Source organism: Aedes aegypti, unplaced genomic scaffold (genome assembly GCF_002204515.2).
Source record: "Aedes aegypti strain LVP_AGWG unplaced genomic scaffold, AaegL5.0 Primary Assembly AGWG_AaegL5_hic_scaff_558_PBJ_arrow, whole genome shotgun sequence".
Taxonomy (NCBI): Eukaryota; Metazoa; Arthropoda; class Insecta; order Diptera; family Culicidae; genus Aedes; species Aedes aegypti.
This window is the reverse complement of record NW_018736234.1, coordinates 1-24,446: the sequence shown is the minus strand read 5'-3', so window position 1 is coordinate 24,446 and position 24,446 is coordinate 1. Positions and strand designations below refer to the sequence as shown.

At 40.1% G+C, this 24,446-nt stretch overlaps 1 pseudogene; it reads left to right on the top strand.

Annotated features, from left to right (window-relative positions):
- The first annotated feature begins 10,866 nt into the window (after positions 1–10,866).
- On the top strand, positions 10,867–24,442 carry LOC110681190 (annotated as a pseudogene).
- The last annotated feature ends 4 nt before the right edge of the window (positions 24,443–24,446 follow it).

Genomic DNA, 24,446 nt, shown 5'->3' with positions numbered 1-24,446 from the left:
AAGTGACCAATTTAAACCACCACTTTTCCCCGTCATAAAACCTGCAATTGTAGTAGTGAGAAGACTTATGTTTGACTCCCTCTCGCCACTACATGCAAACACAAAGCACGTGGTATATGTGTCAAAACACTGGATGGCATTTAAACAGGCCCTGTATGCGAATATAGAGCCAATATAGTGCTTATTTAATGCCCGTATGCATCAGGCTTAGAAGCATTAATGATGCTGTAATAGGGTTTCTGTTGTGATTCGTCTTACCTACTCTATATGTACCTTGAATTCGATTCACCTATGTTACACTACCTGTCTATCAAACTACCAACCATATGACTGTCAAGAGAAAATGAAATAAAGTGTCATTCTTTGTTGTGAACCACGGTGTACTAAAATTAAGAAGGTGATATACTCCGAAAACTGACAGCTACTTGACGACGTCATTCCTATCCACCTCGAACAAATTTGCGAAAAAAATGATCTAGTGGTCCGGAAGGTATATGGTACGATAGGAGTGACGTCACATGTTTATAATGAAACTCGATATTTACATCAGTGAAGAGACTGCCTTGTTAATTTTTATGCCGTGGTTGTGAACAAGCACGAGTAAGACGTTATATATTTGTCTCCGTGATTCGGCCAATCCCTGCGTTTACGACAGTTGGCGACGAGTGGATTAGTAATCCCGCATTGAAAGTATTCGGCCGGCCATATCAAAATCGTGGCGGAGCTCCCATTGAGGACAGCTTGGACGAGGAGAGATCCGGACAAGTAGCATTCTGCATTGGGGCTCATCAAAGCGAAGTGCTAACTGACACCCACACCACTATACGTTGTTGCTGTTTTCCGGTGAGGGGAAACGGAGTACACATATTTCTGCTATAGTGTACGTGCTGCTGCTACTACCATCGTGTGCGTTGGTATGCAGTGTGTGTGAGGTGCGACGAAGTGAAAAATGACGGAAGAGAGAACAGATGGAACAGATGCAATCGGAGGCGCAGCTGCCGCTTCCGCTGCCGCCGCCGCCGCTCCGGTCATCCCACCTACCTTCGCGTTCGAAGCATTCGACAAAAACAAAACAAGGTGGTCTCGGTGGGTGAAGCGATTTGAAGGCGCACTGCAGATTTTTGGCATCGGTGAGCTCTGAAGAGGAATATGCTGCTTTCATTATATGGAACCGAGACATACAATGTGCTTTGCGACCATTTGTCTCCAGAAGATCCGGAAGCCAAAAACCTACGAAAGAAATTGTTACGCTGCTGGGGCAGTACTTCGACCCCGAACCATTGGAGATGGTTGAGCTGTGGAAGTTCCGTCAGCGGATGCAACGAGAGGGAGAATCCGTAGCGGAATACATCACGGCGTTTACAGCGAGAAGCGAAGTATGCGGTTTTGGTGAATATCTGCAGAAAGGACTACGGAATCAATTGGTTTTCGGCCTCCACAACCAACGAATTCGAACCAGACTGATCGAAGAAAAGGATTTGACGTTCGACAAGGCCAAGCAGATCGCGTTGTCCATGGAGGCTTCCGGCGAAGGAGCAGAAGTGCTAAAACCGACGAATGCAAGGAAGTCAACTTGATGGATCGGAAAAAGTTTGCAGCCCGGTAGAGACGCAGCTGTGAAGGTAACTAACCCGACTAACAAGTTTATGTGTTTCCGTTGCGGAAGTGAGGCACACTTGGCTGACAAGTGTGAGCACAAAAATAAAATTTGCGGCCTGTGCAAGAAAAAAAGCCATTTAAAGCGAGTGTGCCTCAGCTCCAATGCTCAAACTAGTAAGATAAGAACCACCCAAAGAACATTCAGCAAACCTGGTAGACAATAGCGAAGTATCAGAGGCCAGAAGGCTCCGATGAAGAGCGGGTATATGTTGTTGATGTGTGTAAGTTAGAACACTGCTCTAACGATATGTCAAAGATCTTCCTAAATGTTAGAGTGGTGGAGCGCTGATCCAGTTTGAGGTAGACAGTGGATCTCCGGTGTCGTGATCAGCAGTACTGACAAAGTAAGTATTTGGAGAGATTGTCAATGCACCCAACAGATATTGAAACTGCGTAGTTACTGTGGGAACAAAATCAGAGTTCTCGGTGTCATCAAGCGAAAAGTTGTGTACGGGGGTCAAATGGAACGCTTGCGTTTGTTCGTAGTGGAAGGAAAACGGCATCCATTGTTAGGGACGCGAGTGGATGCGAGCCTTACGGCTGGACTGGAATGATATCTTGGGGGGCACCGTTAGTTCTGTTGACAAAATTACTTTGCTTAATCCTCTTCCGGCAGCAGTCAAAGGGTTGATTGAAGAGTTTTCCTCTGTCTTTGATGAATCAATTGGTAACAATGAGGGTATTCAAGCCGCTTTGCACTTCAAATCAGATTCAAAACCTGTGTTTCTCAAAGCACGCTCACTTCCGTTTTTCAACTCGAGATGCTGTGGAACGGGAGATTCATAGCATGGTCGAAAGTGGAGTTCTGGTGAAAGTTGACCGTAGTGAGTGGGCTACACCGGTGGTTCCGGTGATGAAGTCTGGAGGGAAAATTCGTCTTTGCGGAGACTACAAACTAACGGTTAATAAGAGTTTGCCTAGTCGATGAACATCCATTACCTACGATCAACGAAATGTTTTCCAACATGGCAGGTGGACAGAAATTCACTAAGCTGGATTTGGCTCAAGCTTATTTGCAAATGTCCGTGCGTGCTGAAGACCAACCAACGTTGACATTGAATACACACCTGGGTCTGTATCAGCCAACAAGGTTGATGTATGGAGTTGCTTCTGCACCTGCCATCTTTCAGAGGGAGATATCTCAAATATTACAGGGAATACCAGGAGTTACAGTATTTCTAGATGATGTGAAGATCACTGGTCCAGACGAATAAAACTCACTTGGATCGGCTACGTGAGGTTTTTGAAAAGGTTCCATGAGCATAACATACGAGTGAATGTGGCAAAGTGTGAGTTTTTTGCCGACAGTATCGAGTACTGTGGATACATTGTGGATCAGCATGGGATTCATAAAATGCAACAGAAGGTTGACGCTATCCAGAATATGCCGCGCCCAGAGAATCGCGAACAGATCCGTGCGTTCTTAGGTCTCGTGAATTACTACGGTAGATTTATGGAAAACCTAAGCACTAGAGTTTATCCCATAAATAACCTACTGAAAGACAAGACACCATTTGAGTGGACTGATGCATGTGAGCAAGCCTTTTTTGTGGGTGAAAATCAGAAATGCAGTCGGATCGTTTGCTAGTACATTATGACGCTAAACTGCCGTTGGTGTTGGCCACAGACGCCTCACCATATGGGGTTGGCGCGGTACTGAGCCATATTTACCCAGATGGTAGTGAACGGCCGATTCAATACGCTTCGCAGACACTCAATGCTACCCAGCAAAACTACAGCCAAATTGACAAGGAGGCTTACGCGATTATCTTGGGGTACGGAAATTTCACCAATACCTTTTCGGACGAAAATTTATTCTGGTGACCGACAACAAGCCTGTAGTACAGATATTTTCGCCTGATAAAGGTTTGCCGACGCTATGTGCACTGCGTATGCAACATTACGCCGTTTTTCTCGAGTCATTTGATTTCGATATTCGTTATCGTCCTTCAAAGGACCATGCAAACGCTGATGGAATGTCACGTTTACCGGTTACAGACCGTAGCATCCGAAATCATGTGGAAGAAATCGACGTGGTTCAGATTAATCAGATTGAAACGCTTCCGGTAGATGCTAAAGAGCTTGGCGAGATTACTATCAGGGACCGGAGCGTCAAAGAACTAATTCAAGGACTGAAATCAGGACGTACTGTTGATGGCCGCTTTCGGTTTGGAGTCGACCAGAAGGAGTTCAGTATGCAAGGTTTGTGCTTAATGCGAGGGATACGGGTATACGTGCCTCCACCGCTTCGGAGCCGCGTCCTCAGCGAGTTGCATACCGGTCCATTTTGGTGTCTCTAGGATGAAGTCATTGGCGAGATCTTACTGCTGGTGGGAGAACATTGATCGGGACATAGAAGAGGTGGCTCGGAACTGTTGTGGGCTGCGCTCGAGTTCGAGCAAGTCCTGCTAAGGTACAAGTACACTGCTGGGAACGTCCTTCAGAACCGTTTCAAAGGATCCACGCTGATTTCGCTGAACCGTTCATGGGGCTGTACTTCCTAATCATAGTTGATGCTCACAGCAAGTGGCCCGAGGTGAAGGTTATTCCTGACATGACTACGGAGACTACTATTGAGAAGATGAGGGAGTTTTTCGCTACTTTCGGACTACCATCAGTTTTGGTAACGGATCGAGGCACACAATTCACGTCCGACCAGTTTCAGAAATTTCTGAAGAAGAACGGAATTGTGCACAAGATGGGAGCGCCATACCATCCCGCGACAAATGGTCAAGCGGAACGGTATGTCCAGACATTTAAGGACAAAATCAAAGCACTGAAATGCCCGCGCTCTGAAGTCCACGTTGAGTTGCAGCAGATATTGATGGCGTATCGAAGGACTGTGCATCCTGCCACAGGAAAAAGTCCATCCATGTTGGTTTTCGGAAGGCAAATAAAATCTAGACTGGATCTTCTGATTCCCGAACAGCAGAACTCCGCTCGCAAAGATTTTCGGACGGAGGAAAAGCCGGTGCGCTCTTTCGCGATAAATGATCGAGTAGCTGCACGAGACTTTATGTCACAATCAGAGAGGTGGAGATTTGGAGTTGTAGCTGAGAGAGTCGGAAAACTTCACTATATGATCGAGCTTGATGATGGAAGAATGTGGAAGCGTCATATTGACCAACTGAAGCCGGGCCTGTTGCTCAATATTTACAACCGGGTGAACAGAATCCAGAGAACATTCAGCGACGTAGTGAAGTGTTGTTGCCCACCCAAGACTATCAAGCTGCTGTCCAAGTTAAAGTTGAGCTTGATTCGACTGGGCAAGAGCTAGAAAAAACTGTTGATGTTCCTGAACATAATACGGCAATATCAGACACTGGAAGACAATCTACCCCTGTCAGTACTGCGGTTAACGATACGGGACCAGGTTCAGGGGAAAAGGGTAAGCGGAGTGTAAATTCAAGAGCTTTGATAGGGAATGATGGCGAAACTGTCAGAAAATCTCGCCGTGAAATTAGAGCTCCGCGTAGATTGAACCTGTAATGTGTTGTGACTAACCTACTAACCAAATATATGTGGATCTGTAGACACTTACAAGACAGGATATTACTTAAGGGGGGAGAGATGTTGTGATTCGTCTTACCTACTCTATATGTACCTTGAATTCGATTCACCTATGTTACACTACCTGTCTATCAAACTACCAACCATATGACTGTCAAGAGAAAATGAAATAAAGTGTCATTCTTTGTTGTGAACAAGCACGAGTAAGACGTTATATATTTGTCTCCGTGATTCGGCCAATCCCTGCGTTTACGACAGTTTCTATGCAGCGGAAGTGCTGTTATAAGGTGTGTAAGCATTTGTGGTGCTATTATAATGCATGTACGCATTTATGATGCTGATTAAGGGCTTATTATTAGTGCTTATGGTTACTTGGGTACTGCATATTATTTTTGCTTGTCATTTTTTCCGGCATTCGTACCACGTGACCATCCCAACGCAGCCTGCCGTGTTTTATGAGCTTGACAATCACTTCTTAATATACTTGGTACAACTCATGAATCATGTGACGCCGCCAGATGCCATTTCAAATATATAACGGTTCAAATTTTTACCCCCGTTTTAGCAATCGGTATTCTTCGGAAGGACATGTCCTTCTATTGGAACATACCGGGTACCCCCGTTAATTTGACCACATTTAATCTGAAGCTTTTTTAATTTATACCTCACTAATTTGCACATCGTTCAGATTAAAAATGGTTCAAATGTCATTTAGCTCATGGAACAAAGTGAAGTGAAATTGAACGCTGTGGAACGGAACGCAGAATCAAAACATAACGAAAGAGGTAACCTGGAAGGTGGGTCAAGGTGAGCCGAGATTGATGCGCAGATCATTGATGCGTTCCACTAGATCTCTCTTTCATTCTCCCGCTGTTCTTATGCAGCGCAAATAGTGACGTCACTATTTGCACTACATAAGAACAGCGGGAGAATAGGCCTATTCACAAGACGTTTCAAATCAGCTGATCGGGAAGCTCTTTGACAGTTCTTCTATGGAGATGACAGTTTCGTGTTAGCACCGCTCCTCCGCCGATGTAAATAAATGCATAGACGGATCTTTTTTTTTTTTTTTTTTAAATCTTTATTAGAGTGTATTTTAACGCACGAGGGCTAGTTCTACACTTTATAGACGGATCTGTCACATGAAAAGGCCTATAAAAGAGAGGACTAGTGGCACGCATCAATGATCTGCGCCACCTGAGTAAAATACATCATATTGGAGATTCTGCTGTCACGAACTGTCACTGTGAGCCCAGATCTAAAACAATGGACAAACATGATAAAAGCGCGTAATTAATTAAAACGTATTTTTACTTTGTATCAAATGTGACAAAAAATCAATTCATGCTTATTCAAAAGCAATTCGTGATCAAACGTCAACATCCCACCGCAAAATCGCTAGTGTTTGGAGGGGATCTTAACTTCCAAATTGCGAAATCATCACCTCCAAGTTAGTTTTAATACCCTCCGTTATATGAATTATGGTGGCGCGCCGATCGTCGCAAGTTTCTCGTTATACAGTCAATGTCACAATAGCACCTTTTATCCTGATTGAATATATTGTGCATTCAGATTAACTTTAGACCGAAGTTCATAAGAGAAATGAACTATCACCAACAAATTTTCGCCGAAGTTCGGCGTCGGAATTCTAACGAAGTGCTACACCGACAAAGGCATTCCTTATGCGTCGGCGTGCACACTTAATCCACAGACAGACGTCACACTCTCATAGCTGTCCATCGACCAACTTTTTAACGATCGATTCGAATATATGGTAGGTGGTCAATCCACCACCCGCAGCGCTCGCGTCGTTTTTGTTCGTGTTTGACGTTTATACACTACCGCCACCTGTTGGTCCATCGGCCAACTACAGTGATTTTAGCATTGGGCGTACATGTTTTCGCGACTATGATTTTGATCGCGATTTGTTCTAAGTGTTACGTTTGTTTCTCTGTGCTTAATCGTAGAATTTCATTTAGGTAAACTTAAACGACGAATTCAGTCGGTAAAACATATTTTTACTGAAATCTCGTTCATATTTGACAGATGAGCGACATTGACAGATGCAAATTGACGAAAATCAGTAGTTTACATAAATTACTGAGACTCGGTAATATGTTTTGCCACAAAAATCAGCAAACATATTTTTTACTGAATTTCGGCAAAACGCATCTGTCAAAACCGAAAAAAAACAGAGCTGCAGTTATCAACATGTGCTCGGATTGTATTAAAACGTTCTTCGGAAGAGCGCCTACATGTAAGTATTTACATAATTTATTGTATTATGGCATATAATTTTGCCAATAAATTAATCATTCATTCGATTCAGCAATAATTAAAACCTTTTTTACATTTTACATAGGAATGTTCCCTGGATCTTCTACTCTTCACAATGAAAGTGCGCAGCGGAAGTGGTCGTGTCGTTACTCGGTATTTGCTTTAGTATTTGCTATTTTGGTAAAAGTGTGCCGAGATTTTCGGCATTGGACTACCGATCTCTTCGTCGAATTTTGACAGCTGGGTTGATTTAACATTTTACAGAGCAATCGGCACTTTGAACTTTTACCGAGATTTTCGCCGAAATCTCAGCTGTTGGGTTTTCGGCGATTATTTTTACCGGCCTCGGCGAAACAAATTAAGTGTGTGGCACTAAATTGGAATGCCGACGCCGAACTTCACCGAAGCTTTGACTGCCGCACTTCTAATTGTCACTCGAATAGTCAATAAAGTGTTCAAATACGCATTTTTTTTTTTCAATAAAAACGAAAATTAAATGCACAGAAAATTTTGACCCTTCTTACCGTTCAAATTAACGGGTGTGTATGGTATATGTATACAGACGGAGATTGTTATAACAAAAACTGTAATAGCGCAGTTTCGCTTTTTTTCCTCCTACGTTACGTTTTTTCCTCCTAGCACAGTCATTTTTTTTCCTCCTACGTTACTGACAGTGCTAACTTTATTTTTTAACATTTCATTAACTTTTTTTTGGCTCAGAGTTTTGAAGTGCTGGAAAAGATCGCATCACGAAGCAGCTCACGAGTGTATACCAACGCATAACAAACATCACAGACTCGCAAACTGGCTAGGTATGAGTAAGGCCCCAAGCACAATGTGAAAGGCAACGCGGTACAACGGCATGCTTATCTTGATCTGCACTTTACTTATCAATCCCATGTTGACAATACAGTGTGTAGTATCCGATCATTTTATTAATTTGCTTTCTGCCGATTTCAACATCGGCCAAACAGTTTAGAAACAAAACACCGGAATCAAACCGGCACATCTGTTCGCTACAAAAATCTTCACAAAACTGACTCTTTGGTATCCCGTTACAGACATCATAGGCCTTTTCATGTGACAGATCCGTCTATGCATTTGTTTACATCGGTGGAGGACCGGTGCTAACACGGGCCTGTCATTTTCATAGAAGAAATGTCAAAGTGCTTCCCGATCAGCTGATTTGAGACGTCATTTGAATAGGCCTATTCCGTTCGACCCATGCGGCTGTCAGTCAAACACTCTGAACTGAATATATAGTAAATATTAGAAATCCTTTATAAGAGAGATTCGCGGAAGCTGACATTTCTATCAAAGTGTGAGCCAATCGAGCAGCGAGAGCTGTCAAAGTGTGAGCCAAACGAACATGCGTTATGTTTGTTTTGAACTTTTCTTGAGGAGTAATGTTATCCACTTGAAATTATTTCGGTAAAAGTAATTTTGCATGAAGCAAAATAAATGAAATATTTTTCTTATTAATTTTTTTTCAATGCGATTTTTAGTTGTTGATTTTTTGGGCTGTTTATTAGTTTGAATGTGTAGCTCAAAAATCTATAACGAAACAAAATAATATTTTTAGCGATGAGGAAGTCATGTCCGTGTTACAATATTGTTCTCGACGCCGAGCAAAGTCAGCACTGCTGGTCTGTTGCCAAATATTTCCATTTTACTTCCACGTATCTCTCTATATAGGATCACTAGTAAATATAAGGTTATCGCTGGCATAACACAGACACTCTCAAAAATTTACAAGCACCACTTATCGATGCATACGTAAATCATGACAAATAAAAGTATATATTTAAAACAAATCCGAATCTTAATCTACCAACTCTAGCTACCACACAGTGTTCTGTTGCAATATATTATATTGTTTTTGAATTGTATATCCAAACAAGAAAAATGTTGCTTCGACATTCAATTACAATACGCTGTATTGTATCCAATACGTTATATTGTACATTAATGGTTTATTCCATTCACTGAATGATTCGTTTTTATCCGGGAAGCTCGGGAACGTTTACTCGCGAGTAACCGAGCAAGTTGTGATTTATTATGGTTCTGACAGACAAATTAATTGCATAACCATCAGTTCGACAGTAAACTACTAGATTGTAGTCAAAAATCCTTGGAAATCATAAATCTTGGAGGGGAAGTAGCTTTTTTTCTAAAATTACAATTTAACTCTGAACTGCTCCGAACACGTTCGCGAATCACTTTTAGCTTCGGTTACTCGGGAGCACGGCGGATGCGAGTAAACCAGCGCTCTGTCGCTCGGGAGCGTTTGGTTTTGTTTTTGTTCCAGTTCAGCAGAAATGTTTGCCACTTTCCATGGTTTTGAGTCAAAGTTTAATAGCATCTTGCTGAAGGTTTATGTATTTACTAAAACATATTGGATTCAAAATTCCTATAGTTGTTTAGGGGTATGTGATTGTTCAAATATTACGTAACGCAACAGCTGGAGGGAGGGGGTCTTACCTAGTGTTACGGTCCATACAAACATTTAAAATTTTCCATACAAAAGCTGTTACGTGGGGTAGGGAGGGGGTCCAAAATTGGTAAATTTTGCGTTACGTAATATTTGAATGAACCCTATCCAGTTTATTTTGTATACCGGGTACCCCCGTTAGTTTGACCACATTTAATCTGAACACTTTTTAATCTGTACCCCGCTAATTTGCATTATATGTCATTGAGTCTACTGATTAAAATATTTATTAAGGCTAAGTAGCCCGTCATTCGTTTTGGCAACAATGATGACTTTTCAGCTTGCTTTTCAAAGTGATAAAACTCAGTCTTGATAGTATATATTGAATTGAAAATGTATCACTGTACGCGCTAACATGTATAAAGTATGCTGATACTTTTACAGCTGTGTCAGTGCAAAACCAACTGATTTTCTTTGATTCGAAATCGTGAGATGAATTAGCAACAATCATAAACAACGCATACAAATTTCAATGACGGCCTACTTCGCCTTAATCATTTATAATGTCAAAATTACGATAACTTGTAACCACAGACAAACAGACGTAACACTTAGAACAAATGTCGATCAAAATCATAGTCAAGAGGACATGTACGCCCAATGCTAAAATCGGTGTGTTTGGCCGGTAAGCCAACAGATGGCGGTAGTGTGCAAACGTCAAACACAAACAAAAACGATGCGAGCGCTGCGGGTGGTGAATCGGCCACCTACCATATTTTTGAACCGACCGTTGAAAAGGTGGTCGATGGCCAATGTTGAGAGTGTGACGTCTGTTTGTCTGTGTTGTAACTTTTTCATCGCTAAACAACCCACAAAATTTGTAATTCCATTTTTGTCAAATTAAAATTTCCAATCGCCAGATGTGCGTACCTAATGCTGCCTTTATGCTGTCAGTTAATCTTTCAAAATACCTATCTATTGCAGAATCCAGCTCTAAATAGTAAACACTGCCGTTTATTTCGAGCGCCGCATCTTTGAGGCTTTTCTGCGGAGGAAAAATATTCATTGCAAATGGTGTAAAACAGTGCAAATTTTACAAACAACTAGTGAAAAGAGCAAATTAAAGTTCACTGCATTGGCCAATAGCGAAATCGCTCTCATCGATAATCCTTTTAGCCACCAAAAGGCGACCGTCAATTTCATCTCACCGATTGAGGTTAGAATCGCGCCCAGCCATGGATTTCAGTGCCCTCCTCCAGCAGGCCCAGAAGCTGACCCACGAAACGCAGGTTTCGGATGATTTGCCCCGGGTGGAACGCACCCTCCCCCAGGTGCTGCAGGCAACGCAGGAACTGCACTCACGGGTGTCGCAAACCGGGGCCCAGGACATGCAAGCGTAAGTTGTTTCGTCGGCTATTTGTTTCTGGGTACGATGTACAATTCTAATGGAGCAGTGATTCCCAACCTAACTGACTACATGGGTCATTTCGGTACTTTGAGATAATGGAGTGGGTCGCATGACAAGAAAGAATTCAATTTGACGGATTTTATCTATCCAGTTGATTATAACAATATTCTATACTGCCCATACTCGCATAACAGTCCCATATTCTATGGGATCTCCTATATAAATGGGACTGTTATGCGAGTATGGGCAGTATACAATTATATTAAAATTTGTGACACACATTAAATTTGGTTTTATTTTTTGTTAGTTGCACTTTGAATAGGGTCCTAAAGCCCTATCCCAATTTTAGTGCCAAACGCTTTAGTTTAGGCCAAAAACACATGTTTACATGTTTTAAATGTTTTTCGTTTGCTTGAGTCCAAAAACTTTGTTTCATGTTTTTTTAAATTTTGTCACACCCCTTGGCTTAAACTCAAATGTTTGGGTGTATTTTGTTTTCCGTGTCCCTTCCGAAATGTCAGATAGGAACAACCCCATAGTGCTAAAACTAAAACCCCTGTGGTGTTTTTGTCGACTAAGCGAACGTCAAACAAGATCTTAAGTGTCAAGGTTCATTTATGGACCCAATTTTTAATTTGAAGTTTAAATATGATATAGCCGTTATTTGAGCGGGAAAAATTGCTAAAGTAGTTGCAGCAACATGCTTTTTCGTGTTATTAAATAAAAACAAGATTTCATTAAACATTTTAGGACCCTATTGGTTAAAAAAGTTGTAATTGTAATTTGATCTTTATTATATAAAGTTATGACACAATTCTTGCTTAATTTATGATCTCGCCCTAAAAACCATTGATAGCCAATGGGCACTTCCACAGTTATTAACTGGTAGCTTTCTTTGCCAAAGTTGCCATTTTTGCATTCGTATATCGTGTGGCAGGTACGATGATACTGTATGCCCAGGGAAGTCAAGGAAATTTCCATTACGAAAAGATCCTGGACCGACCAGGAATTGGACCCAGAAACCTTCAGCATTATCAATTGGGCATTTCAGAAATCAAAAAAGTTTGAAAATCCAAACTCCCATAGGGTGTTTTATTGGACAATGCGTTACACGTATTTAATTTGGCCACATCCGTTTGATTTGGCCGTAAATGGCCTAATTATATACGTGTAACAGTATGTCCAAAATACTTTGATTACCCTATCTTCCTTACCATCCTTATGATGAAATTGATGAGTCGTCTGTGAAATTTTCAGCCTTGTCGGTGGCAATTTATAGGTGGCCCAAAGACGATGTAGGTTTAAATGGAAATGGAGAAACTTTGAATGAATGCTGTTCGAAAAATCATATTATTTTTATTGACAATCAATATTTTTATTTTCATGTCTTTCAAATCTCCTTACAGCTTGCAAGAATTTATTCTCCTTTAAACAAGAATTAGTTCATGTTTTCCCGAATCAGCACGATATTCAAATAGATATCGAGTTATGGAGAGCAGTTCACCTTTCATGTGACATCGACTAGTGGAGATATGGAGTTATATAAATATCAACTTTTGGAGCGAGCACGGTGTATGGAAATTTGAAAGGGATAAAACATTTCATCGAGTTGTAGAATATCGAGTTGTGAAGAGTCGACTGTACTTTGATTAAAATGTTTTATTCAATGATAGAATGATTCTAAAGACTGCGGTAGAACTCTCCTCTCAAAATATCCACAATATGATAGTCCTTACGACTTGGATTATAAGGAAGTATTTCTGAATTCACTTATTTATTATTTGCTTAGTTCTCCATAAAATTCTGCTAGATTTGATGTGTATGATGACTTTGTCCTGTCAAAAATTTAAAAATTGATCGTATTTTTATTCACGTTTTTTCCACGCATTTCCAAATAGGAAAAAAATCTTTTCCAAAGGGCGTAACTGATTCGGACACAACATCATTCATCGAAGCAGGCAATCGCATTTGATGGGAGCAGTCTAGTGGAGCTATTTTTCCGAGTTTCTGCAAACAGTTCATGGAGCCCCAAATGAGCAATATTCCATCAGACATGATAGCTGGTGCATTTTCTAATCATCTATGAACATTTTGATATTGACCTTAGCACATACAATGGTGTATACGACAACTGCAGATATTTGTATTGGCCACTTTTCTCGAACCTCTTTGGGAATCATTAAGTGGTCAATATTGTTTTATTTTTGTTCTTTATTAAGGTGATTTTTAGCGCATACGGCTAGTTCATCACCAAAAGGTCAATATTGTCTTAGATAAGCTGTCACGTTTACTTCGGTTCCGCGTTTCGGACGGTGGAAAATAGATTCGGCTGATGGCGCTATGCCACCTTCAAATTTTTTTGTGATCTCGTTGTTCTCAACTCCGCCGATATTAGCAGGTGCAACGTAATCCGGGTTGTAGTGCTTTGTACAGTGATAAACAGCTGCAATAAAACTGGTTGATAATGCAGTGATTTACGTGTTATTTTTTATTTGCGACGATTTTAAAGATGGCTTGTGGCGTGCTAAATTTTTGCATGATTCCGTTAGTGTTACGCCACCCGGATAGTTTTTATTTTTCGTTTGGAATAAGTGTGACTTTGACAAAATGAGATAAAAAATCATACGGTAGTGAGATTTTTATCATTTTTAATTTGAAAACCTGTGTTAAGTATGAAAGCCGCCTTTGATGATAATTATTGTGCTACGCAGAAATTAGTTCAAACCAAATTCAGATATGAAACCATTCAGAGGATGTCGATTCAAATTTCCAACAGATTAATATTAAAGTTTTTGAGGAAACGTGTTTTTACTCGGCGTTTCGATAAGTGGGCGGATTTGGTGAGTTTGTTCCTATTTAACCGCTATTATTAATTCTGGGCTATTTCTGTAGCATGGAGTTGGGTCACTTTATCTTCTCGTTTCAGAGAGCGAGTAATGGCGCTCAAACCAAAGCTTCTTAGCTAGGGCACAAGGTGGAAATACCTGTGTCTCATCCCTGGAAGACGAACACGCATGGAGTGACTTTAACTTTCTTAGCAACGTCACTCCCAACGATGATGAAAACATTACATTCACGCTTACACTCAATTACATAAAGTATACTAAACTACACATACACTAAATTTCAATCCGGTCGCATCACTCGCTTATAGTGAATCCTAGACCATTACCCTTCCCATCATCCAACTCCTTGACATCTATGAGGGCGTCGGTGAGTCGCTGGCCTCTCTTCAAGTAGGTGTCATATCATCATTTTCCTTTCCTTTCCTCGTAATGGAGAAGATGGGCGTGGCCGGCAATGGAAATTATCATGTCTTTGCATCTCTGAATTCCGATTGGATAACTATTTGATCCAAAATAGTTTTCCATGAGTAATTGGAATAAGTGTTGTAAAGTTTCTAACATGACAGTTTTCAGTATGCAATCTACGAAATACTCCGTTACCACGCAACGCAACGCAACGCAAAAAGGTCAATATTGTCTTAGATAACTATAGATATTTTTGAAAAATTCTAAACGGAATTCTAACAATTTTGATATTTATTTTGATAATTGGCTTAGCTCTATGAGATTTTCAGGAATCCCGGAAACCGTTACGGAATCACTAGGTGATCAATGTAACTTTAGAAAACTTAAAATATGTCTGATGAGTTGAGGGGCCTTCCTTAGCCGAGTGGTTAGAGTCTGCGGCTACAAAACAAAGCCATGCTGAGGGTGTCTGGTTTCCAGGTCAGTCCAGGATCTTTTCGTAATAGATATTTCCTTGACTTCCCTGGGCATAGAGTATAATCGTACCTGCCACATGATATACGAATGCCAAAATGGCAAGTTTGGCAAAGAAAGCTCTCAGTTAATAACTGTGGAAGTGCTCATCATAACACTAAGCTGAGAAGCAGGCACTGTCCCAGTGGGGACGTTAATGCCAAGAAGAAGAAGAAGATAAGATGTCTAATAAGTTCTCTATTAATCGCTCTACCGGCAGCTTAATTTTTTACCACAAGATAACTTTTTTGTTCCTCGGTAGTTTTGCACTATTTTTTCACAAGTTCTCATAAAACTCTTCTAGTTTAAGAATCCGTGTCGATATTGGTGATTGGTGATCTGGTTTTAAATATATTCCAATGTTCCTTGGGGAACCGACATTTTCCATACAAAAGGTCTTAGGCGGCCATTTTGTTTTACGTCAACTTATCGAAGACATAAAATGTGGGCTATACAATGTCATGTAATAAGAAGCTACTGTGAAAAAATCATATAAATTGGTTAAGTATTCTTAGAGATATCTGAAAGTTACGATATGAGGTTTTTGAAGCTTTTAAGATCTTTATTTGGCCAGCGTGGTACCAATAACGTGAATGCTCATTACTAAAAGACGACTGCACCAAATTGCTTATTTTTTCACAACATGCTCTCATTAATGTATTGTTCCGAAGAGTGAATTTCCGTGTACGATAAAAATTCTGTAGCCTAAGATATATACGTGGATTATGGTTACGCGTCGGTCCCCAAGGAATTTCGGAATATCTCTGGATCCAGATGACCAATGATCAATGTTGACACAGACTCTAAAACTAGAAGAATTTTTTGAGAACTTGTGTTTGAGAACGAGAAACAAAAAAGTTGTAACGATTTGAATTTTTTTTCTTGCGGTAAAAAATGAACCTATTCCAGAACTGCAAGGTGGCCAATATTACTTTAGAACAGGGCTGCCCAACGTACGGCCCGCGTTTGCAAATTCCTCTCATATTACAAGAATTTTGAATGTCTAGTTTTTTAACGGTTATAATTGGTCGGTGATTGGACTAGACTAGACGATATTTTGGCGTTCTAAAGATACGTTAAGAACTCCATTAATTTTGAATTTTCCGATGATATTTTGATACTGTATCATCGAATAGATAAGTTCTATAATTACACCAGATAATGCAAATATTTTGATTTTTCGAATGTCTAGGTTACGTTTTCTTGAAACAATTAAAATATACTTGGTTCAGTCTGTCTGAGTACCGTCCAATTGTTCTACACACAAATCTGACTTGAGAGAATAATTTGAGGTAAGTAAAAATATTTCAAATAAATATGTATTATTTATACATAGCAACAAAAATGTTTCTACCATGACTTTCTTCAACCTTCAATAAACGTAGCCTGAACAAAACTCATTGCCAAGAGTCTAAATTTTCAAACATAATTTTACTGAATCATAGGCTAATAGTGGTTTTCACGCCCGATGGTATGGGTGACCTAGTGTAGATGTAGTTGTGAACCTTAGAGGAAAACAATATGCACTCAGTCTCGAAAAACACCCAGAATCCGTGTATAAATTTTTCAAATTGGGTAATAATTCCATATGCATTTTGATGAGTCTGGAAAGCGTGTGCAAGTTTCTTTGAGGAAAACAAAAACAAACTGTGTATGACGAGCTTATGCTAGTCTACGTGTGTTCAAATGTCACTAAGCTCTATACTCTCATAGGATTTTGGACATCAATTTTACCAACACCTGGGCATGATTCACGCAGAATCCGTAGCATGATTATCAAAAAAGACAGACTTCTATCAGATTTTTTGAAACGACTTTCACGGATATCATAAACATGTTTCTCACAGAATCTTCAACAAGATTCCATAGACTTCTAGCCATGATTTTCAACGAATTCTTTAAAATCCTGGGAAAGGTTACAAAATAACACTGTGTGAGATAATAATAGAATTTTGAACAGGTTTCTGGGTAGCTTTCGATTCTATGCACGATTCTTGTCAAATCCTGGAAATTCTGACCATTTTCGTAAAAGCTCGATCAACATTTTGGGTCATTCTAATAATACTAGGTTGGATTCTGACAGAATTTGGAGAAAGATTTTTATAAAATCCTGGGCATTATTTTCACAGGGTTCAACATGTCTAGGGTAGATTCTTCAAAGTATTCTGGAATAGATTATTATGCAATTTCGAAAAAGACTATTACAATATTCAGCAGCATGCTTAGCAGCAATTATCTTACTTCAATTTATCCAAATGAAATTTGATTCATTCTCTGATTTTTGTCAGAATGCATTAACGTCATTTACTGACTTTTGTCAGACTTCATTCAAATATTTGTGCATTTAAGAATGTGGCCCGCCACACAAAATTGTTTCTGCAATTTGGCCGCGGATCAAAAACGTTGGGCAGGCCTGCTTTAGATAGGGTGCCGGTGCCACTAATGGCACTAATGACTACCTAAGCTATAAAAAATCATAACAAAATAACGAAAAGCCTAAAGATCTCTGTTAGGCGTCAACAGAAAGATTTCAACCTCTACTATATGGGAAAAATATAAAAAGAGTGATAAAACTATTTTTTTAACACAAAATCGTTTGAGCCACTATTGGTACACGTGTTCTAGTAGTTGCGCTTGTGCTCCAGTAGTAGACGTTCGGGAATGATAAAGGAATTTCAAACGAAATGGTAACATTTTTCCCTCGCAACAACAACTAATATCTTTCGAATGAAGCATAAAGATCATCTCTGGGACTTTTCTCCATGTTTATACTTCCATTTTTAAAACTGCTTCCATCCGTAGATCTACTACTGGAACACGTCGGAAACTATTGGTGCAAGGGAGCAAATTATTTGCGTAAACTTAATTATTTATATGTCTTTTTGTTTCACATTTCTCTTAAAATTGGTGTATGGAAAAGTTATAGATCTAGTTAAATTCTACAACTTTGCTGAAGACAGCACGCCGTTAACTTTAAAATCTTGTGAGTTACAAGCGATATTCGAGTTTTTTAAGTATATTTTTGAAGTGAATTTTCTCAATTTACAAAAAAAAAAACGTGCTCACAGTTTTTGCAGCAAAAGCTGCCTATTGTATGGCCTTTCTAATGCCACTTAAAGAAAAATTTTATCGAACCAACTCCATGAGTTATGGGCATCTTAAGATTCTATAGTTTTTCACTTAAATTTACTTATAACTTCAAAATCACAAGAATTACAAAGTTGCGATGTTCAGCAAAAATGTGTATCTTTACTTCCTCTACAACTCTTCTAAAGACCACATTCACGTAAAACTGAAAACAAAAAAGTTAGATCAAATAACTGATTTTTTGGGTCCACCCTAAGTTAATACTTTCAAAATCAATTTACTTAGCTCAAATGAAGAGTTAGATCAAAAGTGTCTTCGACAAAGTTGTTCAAAATAATATTTTGTAAAAGTTTGCAGAAGAGCGCAGCTACAAATTTAATCAAACAAAAAAGTTTAAGTCAAAATTTTAGCCTTAAAAGATGCAAAACTCAATTACGAATAACTTCTCTGAAGACATCGAACGTCTAAAATCGACGAGAGCAGAGATAACACTTTTTTCCGGCTAAATTGTCGATTCGGTCCAATGTGCATAGTCCAATCTACTGGTACATTACAACCATTGGTACCGGCACCCTAAATGATTTTTTTTTGTGATTAGTTCTCTGTGGATTCTACAAATTTTAATATGCCTCATTGTGGTTCGATTTTGTCAGCCCTTTCATCAAAACGTTTTTCAGCTCTGCTTCAAAAAGAAAACAAGTTGATAATTAATCTTCGAGCTGTATAGTAGAATACCTATAAGTAGATGAAAAAAACGAATTTAGTACTATACCATTTAATTCCACTAGAGTTTGTATCCTTTGACAGATACGCGTATTTCGACCTCAACTGTAAGGCCGTCTTCAGTGTCGTGTACATTTAATATTATTGAATTAAATGCTATAGTACTAAATTCGGTTTTTTCATCTACTTAGAAAACAAGTTATCAGAACACCATATCATTAATCAACAAATAACTTGTTCATGAAAATGACAATTTTTGTTGAGTAAAAAATTATGTTTGACATTGTTCAACAGCTTTTCTTAATGGTATATGGGAATATTATTCAGATCGCCAACAAAAAGCATTTTGTAGGATCTTTTAGTTTCATAACATTAAAGAAGAGTAGTTGAACGGTGTACAGAAAATCGTTCTGTCCACTATCCAGACTCACCTTCGTATCTTGCTCCTGGAATAGGTCGCCCATCATCTCGACATCGTATTGTCCAACCATTTACTTGTAGGGTAAAAGCACTATATTTCGACCCATGAAACCAGCATATGAGTGGAAAACTCCCAAAAACCCTGCAAAAAAGCATCAACTAATATTCAAATTTGGCAGTCGAATAGAAAAACATATTATTTGTTCATGTATAACTTCTATTAGATGATATTTCATTGCATTTTTTGTATTTTTATAGATTAATGACTTTATCTTTTTGTGCTAGTTTTCGACCCGCGGTTTTATTTTTCGGGCCATGCATGTGCTAGTTTTCGACCTGTACCAGATTGAGAAAATATAGCGGGTATGTAGTATGAACAAAACTTGAAACTGTTGAATATTCTTCGATGATTTTTCTTTTAGAATTACATTCCAGTGGAAACAGTATATGCTTCCCATTTCCGTAACGAACTTTATGATAAGCATTTCAATAGTTATTATCTGATAGATCTATGGAAGACTCCTGAATATCATAAATACTGGTTTTGTATCTCTGTCACATCCTTTGAAGATATTGAATGTAAAACGTTTTGTCAATAGTCTAATAGTTTGTTTGTGGAATTGCGTGATTAAGTTGTGAACTACGATATCATAATTTGAGAAGAAAATAACCATCATCGTTTAACGTTTTTTTTTTGCTCAAAATTTAAGCAATGTACAATGTGTGTGTGTGTGTTTTTTTTTCATTTTTGATGATTGCTGATGATTGAATGATGGATTCTTGATCCTTATGTACAACCTGTACGACCAAGGAAAAGCGACATTCATGAACACTGATCGATTTTTCTACCATTTAAACGGTTTTACGTGGATCAAACTACATTATATTCTACTGTTGCGATAGGATATAGTACAGCAATGGGATATTATCATTTAAACATGTAAAACCATTTTGTTTAAAACATTTCATTTCATTATTTAATAGTTCAAGTAAGAACACAAATTCTTCTTTTAGCTCGCGACTTTGACTGCTTTTTTAGGCTTTGATTTTTATTTTATGGGTCATTTCGGTACATTGTTTTCTTTTTGTTTCACTACAAATTTTGCTCGAATCGTTTTGCTTCAGCGTGGTCTTGTTTCTTCATTTCGGATTCTCTCTTCAACTCCTTACTAAGAATATTGCGATATTATTTATCTTGCTCTATCAATTCACCTGGATGGTTGTCTTTAAAATAGTTTTGCCTTTCAGCAGTATCAAGAATCCCTTAAACATGCTCCAACATTGCGTCACGTTTCACTAGCCATCCCCGTCGCTGACTGCCGAATATCAACTCTTCAAATTCAGTCTCCTCCTCCATTGTGGTCGGTCCAGGACGAATAACGGACTGATAGATATTTCTTCGCCAATCTTGAATTGAATATATATATATATATGAAATTTCGGAATTCCATAATCGAGTTCTTGTTGATTACCTTAGATGCTATTTGCTGGATGTCGGTTTCTGCGTAGACTTGTCTGTACTTTTCTGGGCGCTATAATATGTTAATCCATATAATTTTGATAAAATTGAAGCAAGATCAGTATTTTTCTTACCGTTTTGGTTAAAAACCGTTGAAGCAAGAAATTCAACTCCACGGAAGAACAACCACCACTATGAACGATGTTTACTTTTGATGAAGGGTCGAAAACTAAAACACATCACCTGCTGAAATCATGGCATGCTTTTTCGACCGGTCGAAAATTGAAACCTGGTGTTTCAATTTTCGAACAATTTCAAACGCGTAATAAAATTTATTTTCGCTTATAGATGCACAAAACTAATAACAATTTGCTTAAATTTTATCAGGTTTCACCAAACTTTATCGACTAGGCATCACTTTGATCAGTTTTTATACTAATTTGAACCTTTTCAATATGTGACGAATTTTCATCAATGGAAGAAAAAGGACTGATTCAGACACAAGAAAATCAGGATTTATCAATTTACGATTAAAACTCCGTTATAGAGATGCAATTTTTATTGGATCATGATAGATATAACTGCAATGGCATATTCCAGAGATTTATAAATGTTTGAAAATTTCAAATAGTAGTTAAAATAACGTTTGTTTTAACAATGGGTCGAAAATTAGCACTGGGTCGGAAATTAGATCCCTTACCCTAGTCTTCTGCTATTATGTTCCACGAAGTCATCTTCTCCTCTAGATACTTATACTCACTTTTACTCGCACGTCGGAAGTGGACTTTATCACGATTCGCGGTAGAGGTCTAGACCAGACTGAACTTTTAAACTGTCCCCAGACTCAGGGATCAGCCACCAAAGATCAGTTGGATAAGGAACCTAAACGGTTTTTTTTTTGAGATTTTTAGCCCTGGGCTAGTTCATCTCGGGACCAACGGCTTTACTTCCCTTCCGAAGGAAGTCGTCACTGAAATTTTTAGTGACTATCTCGGGGATGGGATTCGATCCCAGATCCTCGGCGTGAGAGGCGTGTGTTCTAACCACTACACCAGGTCCGTCCCCAACCTAAACGGTGTCAAACTAGGGACTACCCCGCAAGGATCTCTAATAAGAGCGTAGAGGCTATATGTGTTGTTCTGAATTTGAGGTTCAGAAACGACTGATTTATTCAAAGATTTAGTGGGGTTTTTATATGTTAGAAAGTCTACACATAATTGAAGTCAACATTTTGTAAGAGGGAAAGGTTATCCCTTTGTGGCTATGGTTAGAGTGAGAAAACTGGATTAACTACATTTTTCCAAAATAATGCTAATAATGCAAATCGACCTTCGATACATTGCTTCAAAATCGAGGCACTATATTGACGATGTAATTCTTAAGTTTAAATAAATAAAAACATATTTCAAAATATGGGACCCAGATAGCCGTAGCGGTAAACGCGCAGCTATTCAGCAAGACCAAGCTGAGGGTCGTGGGTTCGAGTCCCACCGGTCGAGGATCTTTTCGGGTTGGAAATTTTCTCGACTTCCCAGGGCATAGAGTAGCTTCGTACCTGCCACACGATATACGCATGCAAAAATGGTCATGGCATAGTAAGCTCTCAGTTAATAACTGTGGAATTGCTCATAAGAACACTAAGCTGAGAAGCAGGCTCTGTCCCAGTGGGGACGTAACGCCAGAAAGAAGAAGAAGAATATTTGAAAATGGGTTGTAAAACTTAGGTATATAAATCATTTTTAATTAAAATGTTACAAGAGGATCGCAGATCACTTAGAAACAAAATAGACTCGCGGGCCGCAGCTTGGTAACCACTCTTATTGAGATTCTTTTGATTTCAGGCACATCCTGCTGGGACACAAAGGAATCGATTTGCCGAAGATTTCGCAAAAGCTGGAGACGCTGAGCTCGCGCAAAACGTTCGAACCGTTGGACCCGATTTCCACCACCGACATCCAGAGCTTCCTGAGGAACGAGAAGGAGAATGCGATTCCTGTCGGTGATCGAGGAAGTGCACAAGAACTCGTACCAGGCGGCCCAGAACCAGAAGTGGGAACACACCATGAACGATTGGAAGCTGGAGAAGGTGAAGCTGATGAATGCGCTGATTGGCCCGTCGCAGAACTGGATCGACATCCGGAAGGGCCCGGAGCAGACGATACTGAACGAGAGTACCTTTGGGGGGCGATCGTCGCTGAACAACCAGGAGATGGCTTATGCCCGGGAGGTGTACGAATTATAACAAGCTGGTCAATTGAGGGCGCGATGCGGCCATCGTTTGGTTCAGCGGTTTTGCCCAAGTGGCGGAGAGTTTTCAACGATTTCCAAGGTGAACGACATCTGGGAGATCATGAAGTACATGACGAATGTGACGCCAAGTCCAAGGACACAGGATCCGTTGAGGGCCCGTTGCACCCAGGCGCAGTTCATCGAGCAGGCGAAGCGATACTTAGAGAATCGGTACAAGCTGTTCATGCAGACGGTCATTTCTGAACATCTGAGGGACGCCCAACGGGGTGGAATTCGAGCGTTCTGAATCTGGTCGGATCGTTTGTGGGATTGAAGGTTTTGCCAATCAGAACAATTCCACCTTTATTGGGCTGCAGGATTGGACACGTGGAGGGCAAACCCCTGTGGCCAATGGTTTACTACTGTCTGCGGTGTGGAGATATTAATTCGGCGCTGAAGTGCATGCAGATGGCCGGTCCTGGCCATGACGACTTTCATTGCCATCTTGGAGGAGAAGTGCCGGAAGCCCGGTCAGAAGATCAATCCCAAACTGGAGCTCCAAATCCGGATGCAGTAACAGCGTCAGATCAGGGAATGCGATCGATCCGTACAAGCGGCGGTCTACTGCATCATTGGAGTGCTGCGACATCCAGGAGCAGCACCCGGAGGTGGCCAAGAGCTCCGATGATTTTCTCTGGATCCAACTGTCCTTGATTCGTCCGGAATCGGATGAGAACTCCGAACACCTGACCCTACTCGGCGCTGCAGGCCATGATTTTGGAACAGTACGGCGAGAAGCACTTCAATGCCAACGATCAGCCTCATCTGTACTACCAGGTGCTGGCACTGACCGGGCAGTTCGAGGCGGGTATCGAGTTTCTGGCGCGGTTTGACAAGTATCGGGCTCATGCCGTGCATATTGCGCTGGCGATGAGCGAACTGCACATGATCGGAGGACCGCGGAATCTGCAGGAACCTTTACGTAAGTACTTTTGGGACAAATTTAAAATTTCGTTATGATTCTTCATGGTCTCTACTTCAAAGTTCAATTTAGGGGATTAGAAACAAAAGAAACTAAAGAAAACTATTTAAATGAAACTTTTCTGCTTCAATGTTCCGTTTCAGTTTCGGTTGACATCGAAGACCCGCAGCCCATGCGTCGGCTCAACATCGCCCGGCTGATCATGCTGTACGTGAAGAAGTTCGAAATTACCGATCCGGCCGAAGCCCTGCAGTATTTCTTCTTCCTGCGCAACCTACGGGACACCGAGGGCCGCAATCTGTTCCTGGTGTGCGTTTCCGACCTGGCCATCGAGTGCCGAGACTTCGATTTGCTGTTCGGCAAAATGCAGCGCGACGGAATCCGTTCCCGGGGGTTGATTGACCAGTTCGAGAGCAGTCACATCGACGCCAAGATGGCCTGCGAGATGATTGCCGAGGAGTTCGTCAAGAAGGGCATGTTCGAAGATGCCATCAAGC